The following is an 8,345-nucleotide window of genomic DNA, read 5'->3' as shown; positions in this document are numbered from 1 at the left end:
GAGACACCTTCACAGGGAGCGTGTCCGACTACACAGGGAGTGACAGCCGGGCACGGGAGACACCTTCACAGGGAGAGTGTCCCAGTACACAGGGAGTGACAGCCAGGCATGGGAGACACCTTCACAGGGAGCGTGTCCGACTACAGGGAGTTACAAGGGGCACAGGAGATACTTCACAGGGAGCGTCTTCCACTAAACACAGTGACCCCCAGGCATGGCATTTGCTTTCGTCTGCAGAGGCCAGTGTTTTTGTCATCACTGCTTGCTCACCTGAAAAACACCTGGGCCCAATGATGTTATAGAGAAATTCTAGAGCCTCAGCTGTCCTGTAAGCTCCATTCTCCTGATGAAGATGGGCTCTGAAATAGGTCTTGTTCAGAACAGCATTGGCGTCAGTTTCTGTGGTGACGTGTGGGCCTGTGTGGCACCTGCGTCCTCGGAGGCCAACGCCCATCCTTATCTTCAGAGACCGGGGTCCTGAACATACTGTCCCTCCAAGACAGTGTTTTAGGAAATGACTGTGCCACTAAGGAAAAGGTGTAAGCTCTTCATGCAGAAGTGTTTAACTGCACCACACCTGTTTCCAAAACAGTATTGGAGGAGGTTTATATATAAAATATATATTACATATTTGTAGAAAAGTATGGAACATATATTAGGTTGATGTAACTGTGGTTTTTGCCATTACTTTTAGGGGCAAAAACAGCTATTACTTTTGCCCCAACCTAATATTTAATATGCATATTACATTGAATAATAATATATTAAGTATATATACACATGTGGCATATATATAACTGTATATTGTTTTCTATGTGTATATAGTTAAAATAAAAAGAAGTAACGATGTATCGGGTCTCCTTATGCAAGCCTGGAGTCTGAAAGTCTGAAGTCCTGCCTGCCTCAGCTGATGTCTCCCACACCCGCCTGCATTCCCCATGGTCCCTGATCGGCCAGCGGCGGAGCCTCCCCAGACAAGCCCCTCACCCAACCCTGCCATCTTAACTGTTCTTATGATAATGTAAGTACCTCTCACCCAACCCTGTCATTGTGACTGAACTTGGAGTCATGTATACCCCTTGCCCCTACCCCCCACCACTGTAACTGAACTTACTCTGCAACACCCCCGCCCCCCAAAAACTACCCAAACTATTTTGGCAAGCAGTCTCTCTTTTTGCTTTCCCATCCTTTTGTCTTTTCCTTTCCACTTCCCCCACTTTCGGTTTCATCCTTTTTCCACCACAAAGACAAGGAAAATCAGGTAAACTAGGTTCTTTCATGAGGTTCAGGACTGGAAAATCCTATGTAGGTCACAGATCCACTCAGTTTTCCCAGGGGTTTGACTGTCATGGAGACGTTCACCCTAGTCACTTGCCCACCAGGCTCATGGCCAATATTGGTGGCAGGTCAACGTAGAGGACGCTCTCTTTGACCGCTCACCAACGACGAGGTTCAACCCAGGCTCAACTAGGGACGCCTGTTGAGTGGCTGGGTTGCGTGCCTATTCTCCTTGTCCCTGCTGCCTTTCCAGAACCATGGGCAATCTTGTCCTCTATCCCTCCCTCCTCTCCGATGGCCTGTGTTCTAAAGAACCTCAAGCCTCCTCAGCTGTCTCCTGACCTAAAACCCAAACGTCTCGTCTTCTTCTGTAACACTGCACGGCCACAATACAAGTTAAACAACAGCTCCAATTGGCCAAAAAATGGCACTTGCAACCTCTCTATTTTACAAAATTTAGACAATTTTCATCACAACACAGGCAAATGGTCTGAAATTCCCTACGTCCAGGCACTTTTTTACACACCAATCCCTCCCTAATCTCTACTCCTTCTCTTCCCGTCTGTCTGCCCCTCCTTCCTCTGCCGGTAAGCCAGAATCCTCCCTGTCCATCAACCCTTCTGACCTTTCTCCTTCCCACTTGTCCAAACCAGGCCCTCATCCAAGACCTAACCCCACCCCCCAGAGCCTTCCTCCTCTTCCTCTGCCCACAACCCGCCTCCTCATGCCCCTCCTGTCACCTCCCACCTCATATGCGGCCTGGCTTACAGTTTAGTCCTGCAGCTAACTCCTCTGCCTCTGCCCAACAATTCCCCTTCCAGAGGTGGCTGGAGCCAAAGGCATAGTTAGGGGTGCACATTCCTTTTCCTTTATCCAATGTTTCCCAAATTGGCCACCAGTTAGGCTCTTTTTCATCAAATCCTCCAATACTTAACCCAGTCCAATAATCCCACCTGGAGTAACTTAAATGTCATCCTTACTTTGACTCTCACCTCCAAAAAACACTTAATATGCTTTTTATCACCCAATCAACCCCAACATTACAAAAAGGTACAAAAATTAAAATCTGTCCCTCAAACTCCACAACAGCAATTAAGCAACCTCACCTTCAAGGTGTTCAGTAACAGGGAGAAATGTGCCTGGCTGCACATCTCAGAACGGCAAACGCTGCCTCCTCCGTAAGACAAACCCCAGCCACACCACCGGCTCACAAAGACTTGAACGCCTTCAGACTGCAGCGCGTCCAGCCACCTCTCCTGGACCTTGCTTCACGTGTCGGAAACCTGGCCACTGGGCCAAGGAATGACCACAGCCCAGGACTCCTGAGCCCTGCCCCGTCTGTGCGGGGCCCCCACAGAACGTCGACCGTCCGACTCATGTTGCTGCTCCCAGAGCTCCTGAAGCTCCAACCCTCGGCTTGGCGGCTAAAGACGGACGCTGCCCGAGCGTCTCGGAAGCCCCTGGACCATCACGGACACCACACTTCAGGTAACTCTTACGTGGAGGGCAAGTCCATCCCCTTCTTAATCAGCACGGAGGCACCCACCCCACACTGCCTTCTGTTCAAGGACCTGTCTCCTTGGCCGCCATGCTGTTGTGGGAATTGACAGCAAGGTCTCCAGGCCTCTCAAAACTCCCCACGTCTGGTGTCAATCAGGCCAGCACTGCCTTCCACGGTCTTTCCTAATCATCCCCACCTGTCCAGTTCCCCTTTTAGGCCGAGATATCCTAGCGAAATTGTCTGCTTTCTTCACTGTTCCTGGGCTACAGCCATGCCTCATTGCTGCCCTCCTCCCCAGACCCGTACCTCCCTCAATAGCTCCCCTATGTCCCCCCACCTTAACCCTAGGGTGTAAAACACCGCCTTCCCATCTGTTGCTACAAGTTACTCACCCCTCCTCATCCCCTTAGAACCTAACCACCCTTACCCTGCCCAGCCCCGTACCCCACCCCACAACAGGCTTTAAAAGGCACAAAGCCTGTTATCACCTGTCTATTGCAACATGGTCTTTTAATTCACCCTCCTGCTTCTTCAGCATCTGTACTCAATGGGGCATCACGGATCCCTTCCTGAAGCCCAAATTTCTTCCCCATCTGTTACGATCTTTCATCAGCATACAGGCGCTTTCCCTGCCAACCGCAACCAGTAAATTTCCCAAACCCCAACCCCTCCACCAAGCAACAGCTTCTCTCCTTCCTGGGTGTGGTTGCTGCTTCACCTCAGGATACCAGGTTTTGCTATTCTAACTGAGTCATTGTATAAACTCACTAAAGAAAACTTATCCAACCGTATTAATCCCAAATCCTTTCCTCGCTCCTCCTTTTGCTCCTTAAAAAACAGCTCTAAAAACTGCTCCCTCCCTAGCCCTCCCCAACCTGTCTCAACACTTTTTCATTCTATACTGCTAAAGTCCAGGGCTGTGCGGTCAGGATTCTCCCATAGGAGCCAGGCCCATGGCCTGCAGCCTTTTTATCCAAACAACTTAACCTCACTGCCCTGGGCAGGCCCTCATGACAACGCCCCTGATACTCTTGGAATCCCTCAAAATCACAGGCTCCGCCCCACTGACCCTCTAGCTCTCACAGCCTCCAAAGTTTCCTCTTTACACCTCACACACTTACATTCAGCCCCTCGCCTTCTCCATCTTTATGCAGTCGCCCCTACTACTTAAAACACACTTCAAAATGTGTTTCAATGCCCCTCACCCAACCCTGCCATCTTAACCCTCCTTGTGATAATGTAAATACTGTACTCATTTACTTTTACATGCCCTGCTTTTATTTAAGTTTCGGATTTACACGTTTCCTCCAGGCAATTACAGCTAATATTTCACTCTTCATCTGGCTCCCATTCTGTGTTCAAACCCAAGCTTGTTAATAAAAGTGGCTGCTTATGAATACCACATGCTTCCTCATACACCACAGAAACAAAAGCTCTCCCTCACACAGTTAACCTCCTTTAATACTATCTTTCTCCTTCTCTTATTTAAACCCTGTGTTTTTCCAATTAATCTCTCAATTCCTACAAAATCGTATGCAAGTGATAACCAATCAGTCAATATGACAAATGCTCCTAACAACCCCACAACATCACCCCTTTCCCCCAAATCTCCCAGCAGTCTAAATTCTTTCCTACTTTTAGGTTTCCACCCCGCCCCCAATCCCACTCCAAGAAGCCTTGAGAAGCTTTGCCCCCACTCCCTAAAACCTGTGATCATCCCCTCTTCTCTAATTCTTTCCCTCTATATATAGAAAGACAGGTATGTCACATCTCCATATGCAAGCCTGGAGCCTGAAAGTCCTGCCTGCCTGGGCTGATGTCTCCCACCCCCGCCTGTGTTCATCCCTCACCCAACCCTGCCATCTTAACTCTCCTTGTGATAATGTAAATACTTCTCACCCAATCCTGCCATTGTAACTGAACTTGTGGTTGTGTATAATCCCTTGCCCCCACCCCCCACCACTGTAACTGAACTTACTCTGCAGCACCCCCAACCCCCAAAAAACTACCCAAACCTATAAAACCAACTCCTATCCCACTGCCCTTTGCTAATGCCCTTTCCAGCCTTAGCCCACCTGCACCCAGGTGAATAAACAGTCATATTGCTCACACAAAGCCCATTTCGAAGGTCTCTTCATTCAAAGCACGAGCTTTTCAACACAAATGGAGAGAGGCCTTTGCCAGTGGGAGTACAGGCCCTCAGTGCTGGGCATGGGGTTGAAGGAAATGCCCTGAATCCCTTCCAGTTCCTTTATTCTCTGACCTCTGGATCCTTCTGACGCCCAGCTAAATGCACGTCTCTCCTTACCTTGGCCGTCTTTCTAAATGGGCATGTGGTCAGACTATTTCTCAGGAACACACACTCAAAGTGCCCCCTCTTCTTCTGCAGAATTTGGAGGTCTGTGCACAATACAGGCTCCCCTGCAGGACCCCCAGCAGCAAACTCAACTTCCTAGGCTCTCCACCCTTCTCCATCTGGCCAAAGGTCATGAGTGAACCCCAACAGAAGCTGTGGACACTGTGTGATAGTGCGTGCGCTTGGAGGCTCATCCACTGAACCACTGTTCGCTTCAGCGGGGATGGCAGTAGCTGTCAGCCTATGTGTAGGGGACATGTGGGAAACCTCCGTTCCTTTCTCTCAATTTTGCTCTGAATCTAAAACCCTGCTAAAAAAGTTAAATCTTAAAGAAACAGGATGGAGACAAACTCATCAGATACAATACACGAACTTTGAAACAATCCTAGATTTGGGGACAAAAACAAGAAAAGAAATTCTCTCTGGGGCGATTACGGAACTGTAAGTAGAGGCTATATATGAGATGGTATTATGCATATTCAATCCGGGCTCATTTCTTAGGTGTGTGTGATCACAAATAGTGCTGCAGTTATAAAGGTAAATAAAGGTGCATGTGGAAGTGCCGCTCAGTGACAGCATTTCCACAAGGAGCCACAGTGGTGCTGCCAATTTTTCTTTTTTTTTTTAATGATTTACATTGATATCAGATCGAACTCAAAGAAACTAGAGAAAGAAATGACTAGCTCATCCCTAAGGCCCCAGCTAAAACAGCACTGTCTCCACTGATCTTTCGCCAAGACATAAATAATTTTCCTTCAAGACCATCAACCTTGCAAGTGGCTCAGGAAGCATGCATTTCTCCTTGTTGGCTAAAAAAAAGATGCCATATGCTTTTGCCATCATAGAGTCAGTCTAGCAGTGGGACTTTTCCATAAGTAGAGCTAGGACATGGCCACTTCTTTAAGTAAATTATAAATCCTGGCCTTATATTTAACATATTTATATTTAATTTTTTAATGAGCAATATTTTCCATGTTTTAAATAATTTCTTGTTTTAGTAACAAGTGAAGAAGGGTAACCAAGTTGTTCGCCTTTTAGTACCTGCAGCTGACTGTGCATGTCTGGTACCTGAGGCCTCAGGAAATGCAGAGAATTTTGTTTAAATGTAAACTTGCTGGTTTACTGGACTTACATTGTTATCTCTCTGTAAATGGTACAAGGCTCCAGTATGACGACGGGGAAATCAGTTGTATTTAGTATCACCAGTCAACAGCCAAAATCCCTAAAGCTACCTTACCAACCTTGTACTTGCTATTTATAGCAGCATACAGTCTCTTTCTAAAAAAATTTGAAACATGCAATTGAAAAATCACATCTATATTTAATTAACATGAAACCAAAAAACTATGTTGACTTTAAAAGACTGGACTGGATTAAAATTATCTACACAGAGGATGTATTATGTATTTTAAATATTCCACTTATAAATTTAATTTCTATTTAACGTCACACAAAAGAAACTTTATTTTGTGATTTTATGAGATTTTCAAGAAAAATATTTTAGTTGATTTAATATTTTTTCATTCAGCACCACACAAATCCTCAGAGACAAAACCTTATAGGAAACATGACCTTTCCATAACATGCACGTTCATCTTCTCCCTTTCAAAATTGTCAATTATCCCAGTTGCTTAGTTCCCAGCATCTTTAAAGAGAATGAATTATTTATGCAGGTGGTTGCTGAAAATGAAACACCATTCAAAGTTTAAATTAAAGAATTATAAGAGCTTGGGGAATTCCTATGCCCAAATATCATGGGGTCATCTTCATTTTAAAGATCGTGGCTTTTAATATTATCAATTTTATGACAGGATACAGAGCAAGGTTTCTGGGATGCTTCAGCAACTTCACCATGCCTCAGCAATTTTCTAAACTAACCAATGTATTGCAAACTATTATTGAGATAAAAAGGTTTAGTCATATAACATTACAAATTATAGCATCATGTTAATTTGCATAGTTTTTCTTCACATTAATTTTATTGTATGGCTTGCTCTTTAGAAACTGAGCATCTTAAACTCAAAATAGTTCAGTTTATCTACTGAGTTGCATTTGTGGGGGGGGGGCGGGGTTATCATTTTCCATGACATAAAGTTCATGCACTTCCAGACTGCTCACTCACGTATCAAGTTCCTGCTTGATGTCTGCACTTGGACATCTCATGGAGAACTCAACAGGCTCAGAACTGAACGTCCAACTTCCCCACCCTCGGTGACTGCAGGCAGCGAAGACTCATTTCTCATCCATGGAAGCTGCGCAGCTGTCAGCAGAGGGCTCTGCTCCACGCAGTCACTCAGGGTCTTATTGCTGCACAGTCATTGGTGAGGCTTCTGAGGTCTCTGCAAGGGGAAGAATGAAACAGGGAAGGTACGCTGGCTTCCACCTGCTTCTGCCTGGAGATGATGTGAGCTATTTCCTCTCGGTCACCATCCACAGACCAGATCAAGTCTTGGGATGGAGCCTGCAGTGAGGGAGGTGGGACACAGAGGTACTTGCGTGCAGTGCCTTTGGGCACTCGCTACAGGACCGTGAATACCGTCTGCAACGTGAACCCCCACCCCAGGTGCTGCAGCACCTCCCTCAGCTGCTTATGCAAATGTTTTGAGTTAATCACCCATCTCTTTCTTTCTTTCATACCCTAATCTAATTCCTCAGAAAATCCCAACGGACCCACTTTCACACACAGAAAGCAATTCCTATGATTGCTGCTGCCAGACTGGCCTGAACCGTGCAGACACCCCTTCTGACTTGGGCAGGTGCCACCTTGCTAGCCCAGCCCTTCTCACTCGAGAAGCCGGACAATCCTCTTTAAAAAGTGCTGGATCCCATCACTTCCTTGCTTAAAATCCTGCGAGGCTTCCTGATTCACCCAGATGCTCCCAGGTAAGAGCTGCCAATGCCCTCTTGGGTCCTGCGAGGGCCTCAGGAGGTCCTGCCTATCCACCATTCCCACCACTGCCCCCACTTTCCTGTGTCCTTGGCCCACAGGCTCTTCCCTGTTCTTTAGCCATGGGGGAGACATCCCTGTCAGAGCCCCCACCTGCTGTTCTCTTTGTATGAATTCTGCTGTCCCAGTGCCTCCCGCAGACCTCCTGCCCGGACACCAGGGTACCCACAAGGCCGCCCTCCTTCCCAGACAGCAGAGTATCCACAAGGCCGCCCTCCTTCCCGGACAGCAGGGTATCCAGAAGACTTCCCTCCTTCCCGGAC

At 47.0% G+C, this 8,345-nt stretch overlaps 1 long non-coding RNA gene across 2 annotated transcripts in view; it reads right to left on the bottom strand.

The window, feature by feature from the left end:
• Nucleotides 1-7,197: 7,197 nt before the first annotated feature.
• The window catches only part of LOC116562105, a 7,431-nt gene continuing 6,283 nt past the window's right edge, over nt 7,198-8,345 (bottom strand). The window contains exons 1-2 of one of the 2 annotated variants that reach the window (XR_004273772.1): nt 8,176-8,339; nt 7,198-7,474 (exon numbers count right to left, since the gene is read on the bottom strand). This is a non-coding gene — a long non-coding RNA (uncharacterized LOC116562105). Of the gene's footprint in view, nt 7,475-8,175; nt 8,340-8,345 lie in introns of those variants that run through there. The other variant, XR_004273771.1, reaches the window with a different exon arrangement.

Source organism: Sapajus apella, unplaced genomic scaffold (genome assembly GCF_009761245.1).
Source record: "Sapajus apella isolate SASKATOON/1434 unplaced genomic scaffold, GSC_monkey_1.0 scaffold31, whole genome shotgun sequence".
NCBI classification, from domain to species: Eukaryota; Metazoa; Chordata; class Mammalia; order Primates; family Cebidae; genus Sapajus; species Sapajus apella.
This window is presented reverse-complemented; position numbering and strand designations above follow the sequence as displayed.